The sequence below is a fragment of the Martes martes genome (genome assembly GCF_963455335.1).
Source record: "Martes martes genome assembly, chromosome: 2".
Taxonomy (NCBI): Eukaryota; Metazoa; Chordata; class Mammalia; order Carnivora; family Mustelidae; genus Martes; species Martes martes.
In genome coordinates this window covers 139,853,919-139,877,660 of record NC_137889.1, presented here as the reverse complement: position 1 = coordinate 139,877,660, position 23,742 = coordinate 139,853,919, and the positions used below count along the sequence as shown (strand labels likewise).

At 43.4% G+C, this 23,742-nt stretch overlaps 1 protein-coding gene across 1 annotated transcript in view; it reads right to left on the bottom strand.

Annotated features, from left to right (window-relative positions):
• The window catches only part of NSD2 (nuclear receptor binding SET domain protein 2), an 81,715-nt gene extending 66,399 nt beyond the window's left edge, over nt 1-15,316 (bottom strand). Inside the window, exon 1 of the mRNA XM_080831216.1 lies at nt 15,147-15,316. The gene's annotated coding sequence lies outside the window, so the exon portion shown is untranslated. The remainder of the gene's footprint in view (nt 1-15,146) is intronic.
• Nucleotides 15,317-23,742: the final 8,426 nt, after the last annotated feature.

The window sequence follows — 23,742 nt, the reverse complement described above, 5'->3', positions numbered from 1 at the left end:
CCCGATGTGGGACTCGATCCCAGGACCCCGGGATCATGACCTGAGCCGAAGGCAGTCGTTTAACCAACTGAGCCACCCGGTGCCCAAAATACATTTTTTTAAAGATTTTATTTATTTGAGAGAGACAGAGAGGGCATGAGCAGGGGAAGAGGCCAAGGAAGAAGATGAAGCAGACTCCCCGTTGAGTGGGGAGCCCAACATGGGGTTTTATCCTAGGACCCTAAGATCATGACCTGAGCCGAAATCAGATGCTTAAATGATTGAGCCACCCAAGCACCCCAGCAAAATGCTATTTTAAAAGAAATACAAATTATTTAAAGTTAACAGCAGATCTATACAAGACATACTAAAGGAATTTCTTCAGGTTGAAGAGAAATAAGATCAGACTGAAACTTGGATCTTTAAGATTTTTTATTTTTTATTTGTCAGAGAGAGAGAGAGAGGGAGAGAGAGTGAGTGAGCAGAGGCAGAGGCAGAGGGAGAAGCAGGCTCCCTGCCCAGCAAGGAGCCCGATGTGGGACTCGATCCCAGGACGCTGGGATCATGACCCGAGCCGAAGGCAGCTGCTTAACCAACTGAGCCACCCAGGCGTCCCTGAAACTTGGATCTTTAAGAAGAAATGGAAGGCACCAGAAATGCTGACTATACTGGTAAACATAAAAGACTATTTGTTGGGGCACCTGGGTGGCTCAGTGGGTTAAGCCTCTGCCTTCGGTTCAGGTCATGATCTCAGGGTTCTGGGATCGAGCCCCGCACTGGGAGGCTGCTTCCCCCTCCCCCTCTGCCTGCCTCTCTGCCTACTTGTGATCTGTCAAATAAATAAATAAAATCTTTAAAAAAAAAAAGTATTTGTTCTTAAGTTTAAAATTCATGTAACTAAAGCAAAATTTATAAGATTATGGGGACTATAACTTGTTACAATATATATGACAACTGTAGCATGGGAAAGGAAGTAAATCTAGACAGTTGCAAGAATCTTACATTTCAGTGAGTAGTATAATAACTCTAAGTAGAGCATGATGAGTTAGGTGTGCAAACCGCAATCCTAGTTAGGGTACCTGCTAAGAAAATAATGCTACGGGGCACCTGGGTGGCTTAGTGGGTTAGGCCGCTACCTTCGGCTTGGGTCGTGATCTCAGGGTCCTGATATGGAGCCCCACATTGGGCTCTCTGCTCAGCAGGGAGCCTGCTCCCCCCCTCTCTCTGCCTGCCTCTCTGCCAAATACATAAATAAAATCTTAAAAAATAATAATAATAATGCTAAGAAGTAGAGCTAATAGATAAGAGTTTAGCTGCAAAGAGTTAAAGCTTGGAATGTTTCACACAAAAATTCCGGTTTCTAGCTTCTCTTAGAATGTAACCAGGATCACAAGGCTATAAGTCATGGGGCCAGGATTTGATCCCAAGCCTAGGTTCATGTGAATCACAACCTGTGTGTGAACCACACTTTTCAAGATTGGTTGTTTCTGGGGCACCTGGGTGGCTCAGTGGGTTAAGCCTCTGCCTTCAGTTCAGGTCATGATCTCAGGATCCTGGGATCGAGCCCCACATCGGGCTCTCTGCTCAGCGGGGAGCCTGCTTCTCCTTCTCTCTCTGCCTGCTTCTCTACTTGTGATCTCTCTCTCTGTCAAATAAATAAAAATAAAATCTTAACAACAACAAAAAAAGATTGGTTGTTCCTGTTGGTATTATCAAGTCTATTTTAAACCCTTAAATATATTAAATATAATTGTCTTAAATATGTAGACTTTGCAAGTCTGTTTTTACTACTGGGTTTTATTTGTTTTTTTCATTTGTGGTGCTTTTTCTTTGTGTGTTTTGTCTCTTTTCCCTGCTAATCTGACTGTGGGCTGCTTATTTCCCCTAATTCTACCTGTGAGAACTCTTTAAGGCATGGGGCCCTCCAGAGATGATTGGCCTCCATAGCAGTGAAAGTCACTGACCACTTAGTTTTATCTTTCTAAGAGTCTGTTACCAAAGTTACGCCAATAAATTAGAAAATCTTACACTTTGTCTGCATTTCGAGAAAAAAACAAAACCTAACCAAGGGGTAGAAAACCTGAAAAGCCCAATAACCACAGAAGAAAAGCCCAGAGAATTTCACTGGCTACTCTTAGCAATTGTTCTTATGCTGGAAAGGGAGTTAAGTTTTTCAGTGTAGAAAAGTACAAAGCACAACAGGATAAAATCTATCACTCCAAAATGACAGTATGTCAGCATTTTGCCACATTCTCTTCAAGTCTGTTTTATATGGGGGTTTGGGGGCGGGTAAAGAATTCCAGATAGCAGCAACCACGAATTAAGTATTTAATGCTTACTGTGTGGTCCTCAGACTGCCTACCACCAACAAAATGCCTTTGGCAGCTTGCTGGGGTTTTGTGTTCTCACAACACTGTGAGGCAGGCACTGAGATTCCATTTCACAGGTGCAGGGACTATGACACCCAAGCCATAAAGCTGGAAGGCAGGGGGGCAGCAGCAGTCTAGCCCCAGGTACTGCCTCCCAGAGGTCTGGGTTTGAGGAGTGAACAAATAAAACAAAGATGAAGTCAGCCTGCTCTTGAAGCATAAGTTCCATTCAGTCTCCCTCAAAGACAATTCCCATCTCAAATTCACCATGCATCCCTCCAGTCTATGGTATATATCCACTAACAGAATTGTTTCACGGGGTTTGTGTTTCTATAAATGCTATCATACTACACCTTCACTCTGCAATTTAATCAATCAATGTATCTTTACCTCCCCACGTTGATATATATGAGTGGAGCTGTCCTTTCAATATCATTCCTGTTACTCCAAGAACACTGGGGCACTTGGCTGGCTCAGCTGGAGAAGCATGTGACTCTTGACCTTGGGGTCCTGCATTCAATTCCCACACTAGGTATAGATTACTTAAATTAAAAAACAAACAAACGAAACAAACAAACAAACAAACAAAAACTTTAAATTACTCTAAGACAGAAAATAACGAAAAGTTTCTGAAAACTTAGAAGGCTGGCATAACTCTTATACCAAAGCAGAAAAAATGAGTCCAAAAGAGCTATGGATCATGAGCACTAAAAAAATACTATAAATAATATTACAAAACAGAAGTAAATCAAACCCAGATATTACTACACTAAAATAAGATACCAAAGAGGATCTACCCCAAAATTATGATTCAATTATCAGGACCTCTATTAATATTACATCACCATGTTAACACATTACAGGAGATTTCTGATGAAGGTGGTCAAATTCTTTTAAAAGAAAAAAAGTTAGGGGCGCCTGGGTGGCTCAGTGGGTTAAAGTCTCTGCCTTCGGCTCAGGTCATGGTCCCAGGGTCCTGGGATCGAGCCCCACATCGGGCTCTCTGCTCCGTGGAGAGCCTGCTTTCTCCTCTCTCTCTGCCTGCCTCTCTGCCTACTTGTGATCTCTGTCAAATGAATAAATAAAATCTTTAAAAAAAAGAAAAGAAAAGAAAAAAGTTAGCTATATCACCTAATTCAAAGCAGTTCTCCAGGCCCAGAAATGAAAAGGAAACAGCAATTGGCCTCATAGGGCAGAGACTGCCAGTGGCAGAACTCCACACTTCCAGAGCTGGGCTTGGCAGGTGGAATATAGAGCCAAGGTGCGAAGCAAGGACTTGGGCCTCCTGGCTCCCCACACGGAGCCTACAGCGGGTAAGAAGGGCATGGAGAGCGGCCGGCTAGAGTGGCTTGGGGCACAGTGTAGACACCACTGCCTCTGCTGTAATCCGGGCTCCAATGCTTACTAACTGTGCAGATGACAACACCCTCTCATCCACACTCCACGTGCTGTGGACAGAGGACCAACTGACTTAATAGGGTAGTTCTAAACGTGGAGGAGGAAGAGCAGGCATCACCCAGAGCAGACCAGAATGCCTACTGTCACAGTGCCTTCACCATCTAAGCCAGTGGCAAGCGCAGGGCAGAGCCCTCAGCAAATACCCACCAGAGAAGACCGGCGAGACATAATCACTCTTGAGAAATCTGCCTCAGAGGCTGTGTTGCCTCAAATCCTAAGCCAAGAAATTGAAGTAAAAATGGGTCCAGAATGAATGATGCTGATAGGCCCTGCAAAGGCAAGCTGGAAACTACTCAAGGGGAGCTTCTACAGCCCAGAGCACGCGTGGAAGACTTCCCTGCTGAAGTGAACTATACGACAGAGATTACATAGCACACAAACCTGTCACCAATAGGGAGGAACACCCAAGGAGCTAGGCATAGCATAATATGGAAGGGTGTCCTTCCACAGAATAAGAAAATGAAATTATTTTTCTCATAATTTGCAGGTTTGGAAAAGAAAAATGGGCAATGAAATTAAAATAGCTGAGTTGAATATAGCAGAATAACCACAGCTACACGTAAGTTAATAAATTAGAAGATAAATGTGAACAAACCATCAAGGCATACAGCTGATAAAGAGATGGAAAATATTTAAGAGGGATTAAGAGATACAACATGCATGTTTCATTCTTTCAAAAATTTATAGAGTGCCTATGACATGCCAAACACTGAAATCTTATGTGCTAGGGTTATAGCACTGAACAAAAGAGGATTAAAAACATTCTGCCATCGTAGCTAGTGCAAAAAGATAAGAATAGGAAATACAAGTATACAGATTGGGAAGAAAGATATAAAACTTTTGTTCACAGATGACATGATCATCTCTGCAGAAAATCTAAAAGAATCAGAAAAGTTCCTGGAACTAATAAGTATTCATAGCGAGGTTATAGGATACCCTGCTAATATACAAAAGCTAATCACTTCCCTACACACCAGCAATAAACAAGTAGAATTTGAAATTAAAACCACCACTCACATTAGCACTCCAAAAAATTACATACTCAGAAACAGATCTAACAAAATATGTACAAGACCTATAGAAGAAAAACTACAAAACTCTGATAAATAAAATCAAAGAACCAAATAAATCCACACTCATGGATAGGAGGACTCAATATTAGCAAGATATCATTTCTTCCCAACTTGATCTATAGGTTAAATGCAATCCCACTCAAATTCCCAGTAAGTTCTTTTGTGGATATCAACAAACTGATTCTCAAGTTTATATGGGGAAACAAACGACTCAGAATAGCCAACAGAGTATTGAAGAAGAATAACAAAGTTGAAGAACTGACACTACCTGACTTCTAGGTTTACTATGAAGAAGGTATGCTAACAAAGGTAGTGTCACATTGGCAAAATAAAAGATAAATGTTCAACAGAATAGACAGACCAGAAATAAACCCTTATAAATACAGTCAATCAATCTTTGACAAAAGAGGAAAGACAATACAAGAAGCCAAGACAGCCTTTCTACAAATGGGACTGGAACAACAGGACATCCACATGCCAAAAAAAAAAGTGAATCTAGGGGTACCTGGGTGGCTGTTTGTTGGGCATCCGCCTCTTGATATCTGCTTAGGTCATGATATCAGGGTCCTGGGATCAAGTCCCATGTCTGGCTCCATGCTCTGGGAGGAGTCTGCTTGTCTCCCTCTCCCTCTGCCCTCCCCCAACGCCCGCTCTCTCTCGCTCTCTCAAATAAATAAATTGTTTTTAAAAATGAATCTAGGGACACCTGGGTGGCTCAGTTGATTAAGCTCCTGCCTAAGGCTCAGGTCAGGACCCCAGGGTCCCGGGATCGAGTCCTGCATCAGGCTCCTTGCTTAGCAGGGAGCCAGCTTCTCCCTCTGCCTGCTGCTCCCCCTGCTTGTGCTTTCTCTCTCTCTCTCCTTCTGACAAATAAATAAAATCTTTTAAAAAAATGAACCTAGACACAGACCTTATAACCTTCACAGAAATTAACCCAAAATGGATCAGAGACCTAAATGTGAAATGAAAAAACTACAAAAATTCTAGAAGATAACACAAGAGAAAACCTAGATGACCATGAGTTTGGCAGTGACCTTTCATATATGACACTAAAGGCACAATCCATGAAAGAAATAATTGATAAGCTGTGCTTCATTTAAAAAAGTATCTTCTGGGGGGCGCCTGGGTGGCTCAGTGGGTTAAAGCCTCTGCCTTCGGCCCGGGTCATGATCCCAGGGTCTTGGGATTGAGTCCCGTATTGAGCTCCTTGCTCAGTGGAGACTCTGCTTCTCCCTCTACCCTTTCCCCATGCTCGTGATCTCTCTCTCTCTCTCTCTCTCTCTCTCAAATAAATAAATAAAATCGTTAAAAAAAAAAAAAGAAAGAAAAAAGCAAAGAAAGAAAGGAAGGAAGGAAGGAGCTATCAAGCCACGAAAAGACATGGAAGAACTTTAAAAGCATATTATTTAAGAAAAGACTACACACTGCATGATTCCAACTCTAGGACATTCTAGAAAAGGCAAAAAAACAACAGAAACAGTAAAAAGATCAGTAGTTGCTAGGAGAGAGGGATGAAAAGGCAGAACACAGAGGATTTTTACAGCAGAGGAACTACTCTGTATGATACTACAATGGTGGATACCTGTCATTACACATTTGTCCAAAACCACAGAATGTACAACAACAAGTGAACCCTGATGTAAACTATGAACTTTGGGGATTATGCCATATCTCATAAGTTGTAAAAAGGTACCACTCTGGGGGAGAATGTTGAACACAGAAGACACTAAGCATATGTGGGGGCAGAGGATATACAGGAAATCTCTGAACCTTCCCCTCAATCTTGCTGTGAATCTAAAACTGCTCCAAAAAAGTTAATCTTGCCCAACCAAAAGAATTTAAAGCAGAGACTCAAACAGATATTTGTACACCAACAAAGACAGCAGCATTATTCATAATACTTAAAAGATGGAAGCAATCCAAATGTCCATCAACAGAGGAATGGACTAACAAAATATGGTATATACATACAAAAGAAATTACAGCCTTAGAGAGTAATAAATTCCTACATGCTACAACATGGATGGACCTTGAAAGCATTATGCTAGGTGAAAGAAGCCAGTTGCAAAAGGAGAAATACTGTATGATTCCACCTATATGAAGTACCTAGAGTAATCAAGCTCATAGAGACAAAAAGTAGAATGCTGGTTGTAAGAGAACGGGAGGAGGAATGGGGAGTTAGTGTTTAATGAGGACAGAATTTCAGTTTGGGAAGATGAAAAGGTTCTGCAGATGGATGGTGGTAATGCTTACACAGTAGTGTAAATGTACTTAATACCTCTGAACTGCACACCTAAAAATGGTTAAAATTGTAAATTTTATGTTATGTCTATGTTGCCATCAATAAAAGAAATGATACTCTGCCCCCAGGGAGCTTTCATTCCAATGGAGTTCTAGGAGAGACTAAGGAGGATGGGGGAAAGGCAATTTCAAAGGCGTACTGATGGAAATTTTTCCAGAGATAAAAGGAAATCATGTATTCAGATTCAAAGAGCACCCAGGGTTCTGAGCAAGATAAATTAAAAAATATTTAGATACATCAAATTGTAACTAAAGAACACGAAGGATAAAAAGAAAATCTTAAAACCCATAAAGAATAAGCTAACTGCCAGACTTCAGCATGAGAAAACAGTAGCTCAGACCGTTGTTTGCCTCAACAGAGGCAAACATCATGGAGTCTGTTAAGTGTCAAGGGAAAATAATTTCCCATTGAAATTATCGTTCAAGGATGCCTGGTGGCTCAGTCATCTGCCTTCAGCTCAGGTCACAATCCCAGAGTCCTAGGATTGAGCCCCGCATCGGTCTCCCTGCTTGGCAAGAAGCCTGCTTCTCCCTCTCCCTCTGCCCCTGCTCATGTTCCCTCTATCCCTCTCTCTCTCTCTCTCTCTAATAAATAAATACATAATCTTTAAAAAAAAGGGGGGGGAATTATAGGGATGCCTTGGTGGCTCAGTCATTAAGCGTCTGCCTTTGGCTCAGGTCATGATCCCAGGGTCCTGGGATCGAGCCCCGCATCAGGCTCCCTGTTCGGCGGGAAACCTCCTTCTCCCTCTCCCTCTGCACCTGCTTGTGTTCCCTCTCTAGCTGTGTTTCTGTCAACTAAATAAATAAAACCTTAAAAAAAATTATAATTAAAAAAAGAAATTATCATTCAAATGTGAGGTCAAATATATTGTCAGACACACCAAGACAAAGGGGGTTTAATATACAGATCCCTTTCACAAAAGAAATGCTGAAAGCAGCACAGTAGCAGGAACATAAACCCAGAAGAACGGGATGCAAAAAGTAAGGAGAGAGTGGTCATTCTAAAAACAATTTTTATATTTAAAAAGAATGTGAGGCTCCCTTTCTCACATTTATCTATACTCCTTCTAGAAATCCCAATTAAAATGACAGTAAAGGAATTACAAAACCAGTGTGAATCCACAGGGACAAAGGCAACAGAGGAGCACCAGTTGGAGTTGGGGAGCTCACGGGAGGAACCAAAGCGGCCTCAGAGGCGTGCTGTGCTGAGAGGGAGCTCTCTTGGTCAAAAACATTCTCCCTGTCAAAATGTCTTTCAATAACGGAATGTAGCATGTGATCACTGTAAGAAGGAAAAAAAACACCCAAACAGTGAAAAATGAAAAAGATGGAGGTTAAAACAAAAATAAGCAGCTGAGAGCTACCCGTGGCTTTCCAAGAGGAGCAAGTGTGGAGAGCTTAAGCATCCTATCTCTGCTGTTTGTAATAAACTCTAAAGAATTATGTAATTAACTCTTTACATTCCACAGAATACATTTAACATGACCTGACAGACCGGACAGCTGGGACGGCTGGGCATCCCTTCGGGGACACATGGAATAGAGGAGGGGTCGCCAGTGTGAAGGAAGGGGCACCGCTCTCAGAAAAAGGGGGAAGGTTACGCAGAAAACAACAATCACCATTCAAAACTATTTACTGAATACCAGACCAGCAGCAGCAAATAAAGCATATTCCTTATTCTTGTGGAGCTAATATTCTAGAGGAGAGAGAGATCTCACAATACAGATATAGAAGTTAGGGAAAAGAGGAAGGAGAAAGATGGGGGGAAGGGCAGAAGATGCCAGGAAGAATGTCCTTCCTAGACCAGAGAGCTAAGCAATCACCAAAGCTCATTTCCGCCCCGCCCCCCACCGCGCCCACTCCCAATTGCTTGCATGTGCGGCTGCAGCCGGCTCTGTTCATTCTGTGAATCCAACTGAGCAGAGAGCCACAGTGGAGGTCTTAATGCTGGGGCAGCAGTGAGGCCTCAGTACAGTCACCAGAACCAAGCCAGAAGAGGGACCAAGCTCTTGAGTCACTATTCTAAGGGCAGAAGAGAGACTTAACTGGAAAACCCAAGTATATAAATAAGATTTGCATGGACATATGCACCTCCCTCAATGTTCCCTTGTCTTCTAACATGTCACACTCACCCACCTGGAATGTATTTTGGTCCTGCCTTCACTGGATGACAAGACCTCCAACCAACCACCTATCAAAGAACTCTATGTGAAGAACAATGAAATCAGAATAGTTTACCATAAAGCAACAGTTTAGGGCACCAGCCACTCCCTGACTCCATCATAAGAATTCCCTTAAGAAAGAGATTATACAGAATTCAGAATCTAGAATATATAGGAAAAGTTTTGTTTCTCCTGCAGAAATGCATGTAGGACAGTAAGGACTTTAAAACTGACCTGTTTCTTGTTTTGTTTTGGCTGCAAAGAAGCTTAGAGCCAGAGGCAGGTCTCTGTATTAGCCTTGGGCCTACCCGTCACTGCTGCTTCTCTCCCTATGGTATCTTCCTTGGTCCCATTACTGGTTTTTACTCTATATATCCTAAATGTAATAGGTCAAATCTTTGGGCCCCTCATACACTGCTAGTGGGGATGAAAAATGGCATAACTGCTGTAGAAAACTGTCCAGCAGATCCTCAAAAAGTTAAACATACGGTTCCTACGACCCAGCAATTCCAATCCTAGGTATCTACCCAAGAGATAATTGAAAACATGTATTCGTACAAAAACTTGTAAAAGAATCTTCATAGCAGGTGTGCCTGGGTGACTCAGTTGGTGAAGCATCTGCCTTCAGCTCAGGTCATGATCCTGGGGTCCTGGGATCGAGCCCTGTGTTGGGCTCCCTGCTCAGCAGAGAGCCTACTTCTCCCTCTCCCTCTGCCCCTCCTCCTGACTCATGCTCTCTCTAATAAATAAAATCTTTAAAAAAAAAAAAACAAACTTCACAGCAGCACTACTCATAAAAGCAAAAAACAACCCAAATATCCAGCAACTGATAAACTGATAAAAGAAATGTGCTCTGCCCATACATTGTTAATACTTAGCCACAAAAAGGAATGAACTCCTGAATGTGGAGTGAGAGAAGCCAGTCACAAAAGGCCACACGTTATAGGATTCTGTTTCTATGAAATGTCCAGCACAGGCACATCTGCAGAGAAATAAAAGTACAACGGGGCTGCCAGGAGCCGGGGGATGAGAGGGAACAGGGAGGGATTGCTAATGAGTATGGGCCTTCATAGTAGGATGATGAAAATATTCAAGAATTAGACAGTGGTGATGACTGTGTAACACTGAGAACATACTGAGCAAACAAAAAAGCAAAAAAGTCCCACTGAAATATAAACCTTAAAATGGCTTAAATGCGGGGCGCTTGAGTGGCTCAGTGGGTTAAAGCCTCTGCCTTCGGCTCAGGTCATGATCTCAGGGTTCTGGGATCGAGCCCCACATCGGGCTCTCCGCTCAGCGGAAAGCCTGCTTCCTCCTCTCTCTCTCTCTCTCTGCCTGCCTCTCTGCCTACTTGTGATCTCTGTCTGTCAAATAAATAATAAATAAAATCTTTAAAAAAAAAATTTAAAAAAAAATGGCTTAAATGCTGAATTTTATGGTATGTGAATTTTATCTCAATTTTCTAAATACCAAATTTTTGTTGAATGGGAAAGACATTAAACATTAAATTGTACTGCTCACTTACCTGTAAAATATTTTATTTTCCTTCTAAAACATACTTAAAGCATAAGGATAATTCACTGAATAGAGCAGTGGCATCTGCTACAAAAACCGGAAGTGCAGATAACATGCAGTCCCAGCCCAACAAAGACTGGAGTTTAGATTAGGGACAGGGCACACATCAGGGGGTCACAACCCATGGGGGAAGGGCACTCAAAGCAGCAAGTTTCCATGGAAGTCCAGCAGTGAATTCTAAGAGGCAGCCAGACCTACCAGGACTCAGGGGGAGACCCCTACTGAGACTGACGGTGGGGTCCTGACCAATCAGCCTTCAATAAAGCCCCCCACCCACAGACCTTCCGTCAGTTTCTAGACCTCCATCTTAACAATGGGCCTTCATTGAAGAAGGCAATCAGGCATTGGAGAAACCTCACCATGAGAAAAAAGAATTTTATTTATTTATTTATTTATTTATTTTATTTATTTTTGGGGGGGGTAGAAACAAAAATTTTAAAAAGCAAAAGAAAACTAGGAACTCAGAGGAACACATAATGCTGGGAAGGAGAGAAACCTCAACATACATTCCCTTGGTAGTTAAATCAGACTCACTCCTTCCCACTTAAGTACGCTCTGTCTACCTCCAGCTACACTGTCGCCCCTAAGGAGGTGAGTGAGACAGCTCAGGAATGAAGTGGTAGAGAGATCTGCACACTCTACTTTTTAATCCTGAAGCATGAGAATATATTATCTAAGTTCTTCTTTAAATTTTAAAGGAACACTATGAAAATGTAAAAATATTTCCAAATAGTTAAAAATAATAGCACTCTCTATAGTCGCATTCCACAACTGCTGAAGGGACAAAAAGAGACAAGACATCCTACAGTCTTGCCAAAAGGAGGAGAGGAAGGAGAGAAGGAGGGAGACAGGAAGGGAGAAGGGAGGAGAAGAAAAGAGAGGGAGCAGGGAGGGAGTAGAAGAGGGGAGGGAGGAAAGCAGGCACAGGGAAGAGTAAGGATGAAAGAAAAGAGGCAGAGAAAGGAAAGGAGAAACACAGGAGAGAAAAAGAAAATCTGAAGATCATCCTGACAATAAATCCACGTGATAAGAGTTCCAAAAAGAAACAGAAGACTTTAAAAATTATGAAAGAGCTCTGAACAGTTTCCCAAAGAAGACATGCAGATGGCCAATAGGTACTTAAAAAGATCCTCAACATCCATCACCATCAGGGAAATGCAAATCAAATCCACAGTCACCTCACCCCCCCCACCACCACCGTCAGGATGACCCTCATCAAAGAGACAAGAAAAAACAGGTGTTGGCCAGGACCTGGAGAAAAGGGACCCTCGTGCCCTGTTTGTGGGAAGGTAAGTGGCTGCAGCCACTATGGAAACAGTATGGAGGTTCCTGGGCAGCTCAGTTGGTTGAGCATCTGACTCTTGGTTTCAGCTCAGGTCATGATCTCATAGGTTGTTGAGTTCAAGCCCCATGTCAGGCTCTATGTTCAGCCGGGACTCTGCCTGGGGATGCTCTTCCTCTGCCCCTTTCCCCACTCATACGCTCATGCACCCATGTTCTACCTCTCTCAAATAAGTAAATATTTTTAAAAAAATTAAAAACAGAAATACCATATGATCCACCAATCCCACTTCGAAGCATTTATCTGAAAGAAACAAAATTGCTATCTCAAAGAAATATCTGCATCCCTTTGATTTCTGCAGCATTATTTATGCCAAGGCATGAAGACAACCGCTGTGGGGCACCCGAATGGTTCAGTGGGTTAATCCTAGGCCTTCGGCTCTGGTCATGATCTCAGGGTCCTGGGATGGAGCCCCACATGGGGCTCTCTGCTCAGCAGGGAGCCTGCTTCCCACTCTCTCTCTGCCTGCCTCTCTGCTTACTTGTGATCTCTATCCATCAAATAAATAAATAAAATCTTAAAAAAGAAAAAAAAAAAGACAATCACTGTGCCCATCAGTGGATGGGTAGATGAAGAAAATACGGCAGATACATGCAATGGAATACTACTCAACCAATTAAAAAAAAAAAAAAAAGGAAAGGAAATTCTGCCATTTGCAACCCAGAAGACATTATGCTAACTGAAATAAGCTAGACAAACAAAGGCAAATACTGCACGGTCCCACCTATATATGGAATCTAAAGAAGAATAAAAGAAGACAAAGTCAAAGTCATAAAAAACATAGAACAGTAGATGCCAGGGGCTGGGGGAAATGCAAGGACAATGGCCAAAGAACACAAACTTCCATTCATAAGTTCTAAAGATAAAATACACAGCATGGTGACTAGAGTTAATAATACTGTATCATACTGGAAATTTGCTAAGAAAGCAAATCTTTTTTTTTTTTTTAAGATTTTATTTATTGGGGCACCTGAGTGGCTCAGTGGGTTAAGCCTCTGCCTTCGGCTCTGGTCATGATCCCAGGGTCCTGGGATCGAGCCCCGCATCGGGCTTTGCTCGGCAGGGAGTCTGCTTCCCCCTCTCTCTCTCTCTGCCTGCCTCTCTGCCTACTTGTGATCTCTGTCTGTCAAATAAATAAATAAAATCTTTAAAAAAAAAAAAAGATTTTATTTATTTATTTGACAGACAGAGATCACATGTAGGCAGAGAGGCAGGCAGAGAGAGACGGAGAAGCAGGCTCCCTGCCGAGCAGAGAGCCCAATGCAGGACTCGATCCCAGGACCCTGGGATTATGACCTGAGCCGAAGGCAAAGGCTTTAACCCACTGAGCCACCCAGGCTCCTCTAAGAAAGCAAATCTTAAGCATACTTACCACACAGAGTTTATACTATACACTTGAAATTAATGTAACACTGTATGTAAGCTACACCAGAACTAATTTTTTTTTAAAGGTTACTGGGGTGCCAGTACTTAACTTGTGGTTAAGTATCTGTCTTCTGCTTCTCCCTCTCCCACTCCCCTCGCTTGTGTTCCCTCTTTTGCTCTCTATCAAATAAATAAAATCTTTTAAAAAAATAAAAATAGGGAAAAAAAATAAATAAATAAAATAAAAATAGGGACACCTGGGTGGCTCGGTGGGTTAAAGCATTTGCCTTGGGCCCAGTCGTGATCCCAGGGTCCTGGGATCGAGCCCTGCATCGGGCTCTCTGCTCAGAGGGGAGCCTGCTTCCCTTCCTCTCTTTCTGCCTGTCTCTCTTCCTACTTGTGATCTCTGTCAAATAAATAAATAAAATCTTTTTTAAAAATTAAAATATAAATAAATAAATAAATAAAAGGTTACTGGGAGAGTGCCTGGATGGCTAAGTTGGTTAAGAATCTGCCTTCAACTCAGGTCATGATCCCAGGGTTCTGGGATCGAGACTGAGTTGGGCTCTCTGCTCCCCAAGGAGACTGCTTCTCCCTCTCCCACTCCCCCTGCTTGTGTTCACTCTCTCTCTCATTCTGTCAAATAAATAAAACATTTTAAAAACATAAAAATAAAGATTTTAGGGGCGCCTGGGTGGCTCAGTGGGTTAAAGCCGCTGCCTTCGGCTCAGGTCATGATCCCGGCGTCCTGGGATCGAGCCCCGCATCGGGCTCTCTGCTCAGCGGGGAGCCTGCTTCCTCCCTTCTCCTCTGCCTGCCTCTCTGCCTACTTGTGATCTGTCTGTCAAATAAATAAATAAAATCTTTAAAAAAAATAAAATAAAAAATAAAGATTTTATTTATTTATTGAGAGAGAGAGAGAGAAGACGCATGAAAGTTGGGGGAGGGTCAGGGGGAGAGAGAGAATCTCAAGCAGACTCCACGCCAAGCATGGAGCCTGATTGGTAGCTCCATCCCAGGACCCTGAGATCATGACCTCAGCCGAAATCAAGAGTGAGACACTGGGGCGCCTGGGTGGCTCAGTGGGTTAAGCCGCTGCCTTCGGCTCAGGTCATGATCTCGGGGTCCTGGGATCGAGTCCCACATCGGGCTCTCTGCTCAGCAGGGAGCCTGCTTCCCTCTCTCTCTCTCTGCCTGCCTCTCTGTCTACTGTGATCTCTCTCTGTCAAATAAATAAATAAAATCTTTAAAAAAAAAAAAAAAAAAAAAAAAAAGAGTGAGACACTTATCTGACTGAGCCACCCAGGCACCACCCCCATTTTTTTTTAATAATCTTGACAATAAGGGTGCCCATGTCCCTGCTCAGTGAGGAGTCTGCTTCTCTCTTCGTAATCTCTCTCAAATGAAGAAAATCTTAAAGATTTTTTTAATTATGAAAGAAATAACTCAAAATGTCCCAGAATCAGAAAGTCGAAAAGACCCATCAAGTGTCAGCATAACAAATGCAAAGGAGACCCACCTGGTTTGGGGTGGGGGTGGGGAAACAACAGGTCACATGTGAAGAATCAGAGACCCAGAAAGCACCAGCTTTCCTAAAAGAGAAAATTCACATGGAAAACCCAAAAATACTGAACCAATGCATTCAAATTTTTGAGAAAATTATTTCAAATCCAAATTATATACCTAGCCAAGCTATCAACCAATATAAGAAATGGTTTTGGCATGAGGTCTCAAAAAATGTTGCCTCCCACACATTCTAAGATAACCAACAGAAGATATATCACCAAAACATGAAAGTAAATCACAAAAGACATGACACCCAGGAAATGGGGGAGTCCACCTCAGAAGATAAGAATGGGCAGCTGTGGGGCACCCGGACAGTGCAGTCATTTAAGCATCCAATTCTTGGTTTCAGCTCAGGTCTCAACTCAGGGTCAGGAGATCGAGCCCCGCATCAAACTCTGTGCTCAACACAGAGTCCGCTTGAGTTTCTTTCTCTTTCTTCTTCTGCCCCTCTCTCCTCTCTCTGTCACTAAAATAAATAAACCAATCTTTTAAAAAAAAGGAAAAAATAAAAAAGAAAAAAGAATGTGCAGCTGTGCCACAGGCCTATGGAGGAGTCCAGTCTGCAGCAGGAAGACAAACAGCTCCAAGGTCACCAAGAGAAAAACATGCAAGTGACAGAGTGTAACTGACCATCACAAAAGGCTTTTTAAACGGTTCATGTAGAAAACCTGGGACTGAATTACCAATAGATGCATGGAAAACTAAGCAAACAGAAAAACAACATAATTATTTCCACTAGGAAAACAACAAGTCATATACGAAAATAAATATTATCACTCACAGTGTATGATTTAGCTGAACAATATAATAGCTGGTAAATACTCATTTTAACCAGAAATTGTTATAAAACTGTGGTGGATTAAAGATAGTCAAAAATTCTCTCTCACTCCACCCCAACAAAGAAATGTCTAGGTTTCCACACTCTTTCATCTGGCCAGGGCCTGTGACTGCTTTTCCTGAGAGAACATGACAAAAGCGATGCCACGCCAGGACCAGCCTATCGCTTGAAAGGACCAGCAGGGCTCACCTCCTTCCACCATGCTGTGAGGAAGCCCAAGCAGCTTCATGGCTTCTGGCGAGAACTGAGGCCTGCAGTCAGCCAACAGCCAATACCAGCGTGCCAGCCAAAATGAAACAGTCCCTAGAGCAGAAACAAGATAACTGTGGCATACTATGTCCAGACTGCAAAACCAGTAAATGCTATGTTTTCAGCCACTGAGTTCTGTAATAGCTTATTACGTAGAAAGAGAGGACCAAAATACCACAATGTTGGGAGGAAGCAGGGAAGGTGAAGCAGGAGGACAGGGGAATAAGAAAGTTAAATCCTTATCTCCCAATGATGAACATGACACACAATATATATAAATCAGAAAGTTCTCAGGGCACCTGGGTGGCTCAGTGGGTTAAAGCCTCTGCCTTCAGCTCAGGTCATGATCTCAGGGTTCTGGGATCTAGCCCCACATCGGGTTCTCTGCTCAGCAGGGAGCCTGCTTCCTCCTCTCTCTCTGCCTGCCTCTCTGCCTACTTGTGATCTCTGTCAAATAAATAAAATCTTTAAAAAAAAAAAAAAAGAAAGTTCTCAAGTCAGTAAAACAAGTAAGTCATTTTTCTAAACTACAGATAGATACAAGAAATAGCTAAAAGATGGGACGCCTGGGTGGCTCAGTTGGTTGAGCGGCTGCATTCGGCTTGGGTCATGATCCCAGCGTCCTGGGATCGAGTCCCGCATCGGGCTCCTTGCTCGGCGGGGAGCCTGCTTCTCCCTCTGCCTCTGCCTGCCACTCTGTCTGCCTGTGCTCGCTCGCTCTCTCTCTCTCTAACAAATAAGTAAATTAAAAAAAAAAAAAATAGCTAAAAGAGTAGGGCAGCTAGCTGCCTTGTGGAATAGGGAAGCAGAGTGAGCAAAGCAGAGGACAGTTATCTTTTGTTACGACCCTCACAGAACATACTGTTTTTAGGGTAAATGGTTCAGTTTGATAAAGGAAAAGATAAATCAAAAATATCCATAAACATTTTGGTTGGTGAGGTTATGATTATGTTTCCATTATCTGTTATCATACACATTTTTCACAGAATGTACTTTTTGATAATTAAGCTTTCCATTTTGCCTTAATGATGTCAATAATTTGTACATCCTTGAAAATAAAGATTTCTATAGAATCTAGGCTGGGACTCACAACTCAGTTTCTGTACATCATACTCTGCCCATCACTCCTGTGCCCGAAACTCACAAACGGAGGGGAGAGGTAAAGTGGTGCCAGGATTTGGGCAGCTACAAATAATCAGCTCCAAGATCTCGGCCGATAGCAGAGAACAAGAAAAGTAGTTGGTGAACACTAAGGGAAGCAGCAATGGCCTCTACGGGTGAAGGACAGCCCAGAAAGAGGGCTCAACCAAGAACAGAAGCCAGGCTTGAGAGGCCATCAGCTCCATTCCAACACCAGGGGCACACCCGGTGTGTGAAACCAGTGTTCTTTATGCTTGCCCCCAAGGAGTCACCTTGGGAGTCCTGGAGAGGCAGAATGTAAAGAGCAAATTCCTATTAAAACATATGTTCACTTTTAATGGGCCATCAAGACACAGATATCCTCTATCTCAGAAGTTCATCAACCAATAAAAATAATCAGGGGCCCTCTCCAAAGGAAGTAGAGAGGGTAATGATCAATGAGGTCTTCTGTTACTCTTTCTTCAGAACCAGGAGGCCACCTGCAATGACAGTGCACTCACCCACGGCAGGGGCCTGACAGTGGGGCACTGGGTGCCACCCTGCTTCGGCCTGTTACCGATATAATCTGCTAATTCACACAGATCCCTAAAGCAGCCAGGAGCATTCTGGTATCTGAGAAATGCACAGGAGCTTAGCCTCCAAAGGTAGGACAAACAAGAATCACTACAATTTTTTTTTCAAAGACGTTATAAGCAGTTAAATTAAAAAAAAAAAAAGGGGGCGCCTGGGTGGCTCAGTGGGTTAAAGCCTCTGCCTTCGGCTCAGGTCATGATCTCAGGGTCCTGGGATCGAGCCCCACATTGGGCTCTCTGCTCAGCAGGGAGCTTGCTTCCCCCCTTCTCTCTGCCTGCCTCTCTGCCTACTTGTGATCTCTCTCTCTGTCAAATAAGTAAATAAAATCTTTAAAAAAATAATAATAATAAAAAAAAAACCCTTCTATACAAATTTCAGAACTAAACAGAAAGAACCCAATAAACTGTTAGCATGATGCATAATCCCAACTCATGTTCCACAGATAAAGTATACAATTTCAAATACAGAACAAGAGAGAAAGACCTAACATGCAGCTTTCATTCTGGCTACTGCTGCTGCCAACAAAACATGCTTTTTCTCCCACCCGGGAAAAACCAGGCTGTCAGACAGCTCCTCCGTGTTCTCGAGCCAGCTCATGCCTCCACCTCAGACCATTACATGGAAGAATCTGAAGAGATGAGAATAAAGGGGCCTCATCACCAAACCCCAGACAGTGCTCAGCAACATCCCAGTCAAACAGACCAAGACCGGAGCACTTCTAAGTCAGCCGCAGGCTCTCCTTATCACCCATGTATCCAAAGTGTGCTGCAGCTCTCTGATCTGGCCACGGGGACAGCAGTCAGTGCCCATACCTCAACAGGCAATAGTCCGTTCAGCTCAAATACACTGGGCACTTATAGGTGCAACATGATTCTAGGGTTACAGAAGGGAACTAGAGACCAGTGTCCTGCCTCAAGAAGCTTCCACTCGAGGGGAGGCGAGGTGGGGTATAATAAACAAGGTAATGACTATTGTGGATAAAAACAGTCAGAGGGGATCAGGGGAGCACACGGAGCAAGTTCAAATGGGGGAGCAATGCGGGCTTCGCTGAGAAACTGACATTTGAGCGAAGAAATACAAAAAATTTTTTAAATATTCCTTAATAGGCTTTTCTCCGTTTCTGAGCCCTGAAACTGAAGTAAATATAAATGCTTACAAAAGAATATTTTGTCTAGACAGTGAATGGTACAGCCATCCAGTGTTGTCAGACAAAAACACAGGGGCCATCCCTAACATCTCTCCCCTCACCATCTCCCACATCCCCAACAAGCCTTACCAGTTTTATTCCAGCCAGAATCCTTCCTACTTAAGCCTACCTACTTCCCTCCACACCCACAGTCTCAGTGTTAGCCCGCCACCACCATCCTTCACCAGACTAACACCACAAACTCCTAACTGGCTTATCAATCAGCAAACTCAGAGGCAGTTCTTCTCAAAGTAGAATGCGTCAGAATCACATGAAAAGCTCATTTGCACAGACTGCTGGACCCCACTCCAGAGCTTATGACTCAGTAGGTCAAGGGCAGGCCTGCAAATCTGCATTTCTAACAAGTTCCCAGGTGATTGATGCTGCCAGTCTGGGAACCAGATGTTGAGACCCACTGGACTAGGCTGTGCGGCAGTAACAAGCCCCAAAGCAGTCACTTGTTCTCGGCTCCGCCCAAAGGTTTCTTTCTTGTGTACAGCATGTATCTGTCTGCTTCTACAGTTAGAATCAGGAAAAGAAAATGCATGGGGTGCCTGGGTGGCTCAGTGGGTTAAAGCCTCTGCCTTCGGCTCAGGTCATGATCCCAGAGTCCTGGGATCAAGGCCCGCATTGCATCGGGCTCTCTGCTCAGCGGGGAGCCTGCTTCCTCCTCTCTCTGCCTGCCTCTCTGCCTACTGGTGATCTCTGTCAAATAAAATAAATAAAATCTTAAAAAAAAAAAAATGCAACAAAGCATGGGGCACCTGGGTGGCTCAGTGGGTTGGGCCTCTACCTTTGGCTCGGGTCATGATCTCAGGGGCCTGGGATCGAGCCCTGAGTTGGGCTCTCTGCTTGGCGGGGAGCCTGCTTCCCCCCCCCTTTCTCTCCCTGCCTCTCTGCCTACTTGTGATCTCTCTCTCTCTGTTAAATAAATAAAATCTTAAAAAAAAAAAATCTTAAAAAAATTTCTAAAAAGAAGAAAAAGAAAGAGAGAAAATACAACAAAACATACATCTCTCAGATCTTCCAGTCGAAGTGAAAAGTCACTTTTCCTCTCTCTGCCTGCCTCTCTCCCTACTTGTGATCTCTCTCTGTCAAATACATAAATAAATAAAAATCTTTAAAAAAAATTATAAAGTTTTATGGGGCGCCTGGGTGGCTCAGTGGGTTAAAGCCTCTGCCTTCCGCTCGGGTCGTGATCCCAGGGTCCTGGGATCGAGCCCCGCATCAGGTTCTCTGCTCAGCAGGGAGCCTGCTTCCTCCTCTCTCTGCCTGCCTTTCTGCCTGCTTGTGATCTCTGACTGTCAAAGAAATAAATAAAATCTTTAAAAAAAAAAAAAAAGTCACTTTTCATTGTCCAAAGCAAATTACATAGCCATACCACAATCCAGGGGGCAAAAAAGTTCAATCCTACAAGGCCCCCAAACAAGGGCGACCGGAAAGCTCCCAGTGCAGACAAACAGTAGTAACCGCAGCGTGGTCTCCTGTACCCAACTCTTCACTCTCCCCTAACCCTCTCATCACCAACTCTATAGAAAACTCTGAGAAAGGCACTTCCCAAAACAAATGGATGCTTATCTCAAACACACAGCCCACCTTTCCTTAAAACCCTTTAAGGGCTTCACATCTTAGGGTGAAAATCCTTAATACAGCCCCAAAACATCTGTACCCTCCCCTCTACAGCCTTGTTTGGCACACAGTTCCCTTCACCCTCTGCTCTAGCCAAACTGGTCCCCTTTCTGCTTCTATCCCAGGGTCTTTGCACAGACTGCTCCCTCCTCCAGAATACTCGTGCCTACCTCTACCAAGTGTACCAAGTCCCCAGTTACAAACAATCTCCCTGCAGATGCTACTAGATGCATTCAATCTTTCCTTCATGGCTTTTTTTCCCCTTTTTGTTTTGGAGCATTCCAAATACACATAAAGGTAGACAGAATAGGTACAGTCCCGTGTACCCATCAACCCATGCCAGTCCTGATCCAGCCACACACTCACTACCCCCTCTTCATAGAATGGTGAAGCAAATCCCAGATGTTGTATCATTTCATAGGTAAGTAGCTGTATGTGTCTCTAAAAGTTACAAATTCTTTTTTTTTTTTTTTTTAAAGTAAGCTCTACTACACCCAATGTCGGGCTTGAACTCAGGACGCAGAGATCAAGATTCCCATGCTCCACCACCCGAGCCAGCCAGGCACCCCTCAAATTCTTTTAACATAACAGAACATTACGGCAGCTAAGAAAAAAAGAAATTCCTTGAGATGCCTATTGGCTCAGTCGTTAAACATCTGCCTTCGGCTCAGGTCATGATCCCCAGGTCCTGAGACTGAGCCCCACATCAGGATCCCAGCTCAGGAGGAAGCCTGCTTCTCTCTCTCCCACCCCCCCTGCTTGTATGCCCTGTCTCTCTCTCTCTGTCAAATAAATAAGTAAAATCTTTAAAAAAAAAAATTCCTTAATAACAAATCTAGTCAGTGTTCCAATTCCTAAGTGTCTCAAATATCAAAGGTGATGTTTAGCCATGTCTCTAACTGGCCTGTCTGGGACACAACTAAGCCCTCCACAGTACAATTTTGTTCCCTGTTGAAGAGATCAGGTTACTGGACTTGTAGGTTTCCCAAGTTTTGAGTTCTGCTGATGACGATTCTGAGGTATAGTATAACGTGTTCCTTTCCTCTATTACTTCCCGTAAATTGGTGGTTGGACATAGAACCTTGATCAGAATGAGGTCCAATTATTTGGCAAGACTATTTCACAGGATTTTCAAAGACATGATCTTTGTCCACTGTCTCCCTGGTTTCATCCCCCTCACCAGTCTGTAAACTCCATGGGATAAAGGACATACACTCTGGTTCATCACTGGAACCCAGCCGACACTCAGTGAATGAAGAAATGTTAGAAAGAAGTACACCACCATACCGACTAACAAAAACATAATAGCCCACCTTCCTAAACATGTGTAGATAGCCTTATGTTAAAATGTCCCCTGAGAGGCAGAACAAGTAAGTTCCCAGAGTACAGAATCAAAGGTCAGGCCTTGCAGGAGTTCTAATCACTTACAGCCTTGTGACTTTGGGTCATTACTTAATATCTTTGGGATTCAGTTTCCTGCTGTGAGGATTCAATAAGAGGTAAAGAATATTCAAGGCTCAAAGCCATACAGAGAAAAGCTTTACCCAGATGGCACCAACTCCAAATCTTTCAGGGGAAGCAAAACAGAAACCTCGTATTTCTAACATATATTTGAATTCTTTAAATCTAGGAATTCACATTTTTATGGAACAAAACACTTTAGGAAAACAGAAGACTCAAAACCTATCTCTGCTTATTAGCAGAATACTTCTGTGCACTTTTCAAAGACCAGAAGACAAGTCAGAAGGCCCTCTCCTTGAACAACTCACAACCCAGAGCAGAGGGAGGGGCAAAACTCACATAATGTGCTGTCATGACAGGGTCCAACACTCCTAAAAAAAACGACAAACTTGGGAGGAAATAAACAAACAAACCAAAAACCCCATATCTAGTGCTCTGGGTGCAGGGTGGGCAACACCAGTGGCAATGAAAGGCTGGGCCATGAGAGGAGCACAGCAGCGCCAAACGGAATAAGCGAGGAAGAAGCAACAGCACAAAGACACATGGGATAGAGCCCGGCTCATCACCAGAGCCGCAGCAGCCAGACAATGAGATCTCAGAACAGCCACAAAGGAATGACCAACAAAGATGCCAGAAAAACATGCAGGGGCCACACGCTACACTCAAGAGCTAGAACTTCCTCTATGGAGGGAACAGTAAGGCACCAAGGACACATTACTGACTGATAGATAAGATCAGAACTTCCGTTTGGAAAGAATAGATAGATGAGAAACTAGGCCCACCTCCTCTTTCACTAGTTTACAGGGAGGTAAAAATGGTGCCTGATCCACCCAATCTTTCAAATTATGAATACCAGAATCACCTGGGCCAAATCTGATCTGTCCTCTTATTTTGAGCCCTATGCTGTACCAGAGCCCATCAATGCCACTTCAGCCCCACTTCTTGCATCTACCCACTCTTCCTACTCCTACCTCCTGTACCTTGGAGGGCCACCATTCTCAAGCACTGGGCTATGAGCTTCCTCTCTGACATGTGTTACCTGCCCACGGCCCTCCGCCTCGCCAACTTCACAGCAAGGCACATGCTCACATCATTCCCCTTCACCCACACGCTTGGGACATATTATATCCCCAACATCAAAGAACTGAGGGTCCATTCACTCAAACAATCACTGATAGTCACTGAGGCACTGTTCCAAGCACTTGGGGGTACGACAGTAATCAAAGCCAGAAGGAAAAGAAGTCCTCACCCTTACAGACATCTCAATGTAGTCAGGTAGATGAAAAAATAAGTAAAACACGCAAAATGTCAAAGGATAAGTGCTATGGAGGAAAACCTAAAGCAGATGGGGAGTGCCAGGTGGCAACAGGGTCTTTTAAATCAGTGGTCAGGGAAAGTGTCTGGGAAGAAGTTTGAGCAAAGACCTAAAAGCAGGCAAGGAGCAAGCAATACAGGTGTCCAGGGAAGAACACT